Source organism: Triticum dicoccoides, chromosome 7A (assembly GCF_002162155.2).
Source record: "Triticum dicoccoides isolate Atlit2015 ecotype Zavitan chromosome 7A, WEW_v2.0, whole genome shotgun sequence".
NCBI lineage: Eukaryota > Viridiplantae > Streptophyta > Magnoliopsida > Poales > Poaceae > Triticum > Triticum dicoccoides.
In genome coordinates, this window is record NC_041392.1 from 746,221,875 (window position 1) to 746,222,752 (window position 878).

Sequence of the window (878 nt, forward strand, 5' to 3'; positions counted from 1 at the left end):
AACGAGCTCAAGCAAATACCGAAGGTTGCAGGATAGTAGACATCCACCCCAACTAACGAGGAAGTTGCAGAACGGTGGCTCCCTCCACCACAAAAAATGTTCAAAATAAATGCAGATGGAGCGGTTGCACGGAATAGACATGGGTGTGCAGTTGCGGCAGTCTGTCGTGACCATAATGGTTTATATTTTGGGTCATCCACAGTGGTGTTTCAAGGAGTTAATGATCGGATGGAAACATTCGCATGCATTGAGTCTCTCACACTTGTGGAAGAGCTCAGCATTCATAATATCGTGGTGGCATCGGATTGCCAGGGAGTGGTCAATGACATCAACCAGGGGACAGGAGGTCTTCACACTACTATCATACATGAAATAATGAGTCACAAAGCTAGTTTTCAGTTTTGTAATTTCATCCACGAGCGTAGAAACTTTAATTATGAGGCTCATATTCTCGTCTAGTTCTTGTAACCTAAGAATAGGTAGACATGTTTGGTTGGGAAACCCTCATGACCCAACTAGTGTACCTATGAATATTGCTTTGAATGAATAAAGCCTGGCCAGTTTCTAAAAAAACTGTCCTTTCCTCCACGTGCAAAGTAACTTGATTTTTTATGCAGAAAATAAATAAATTGATTGTTATCCCGCCATGTGGCTCCGCAAGACCTGGAAGTTGGAATCGAAATTATGTTCTTATTAGTACACTGATATTACATTCATTTAATTCACACGTGACTGAGAATCATGGTGAAATGGAAACACGTCTCATATTAGTACACTTATGTTGGCGCTGCTCCGCTCCTTCTTCTACCTCACAATCTCTCTACTCTCTTGTTTCTCTTGAACACACACGCACACATGTGAAAGCTCAAGAAAACACA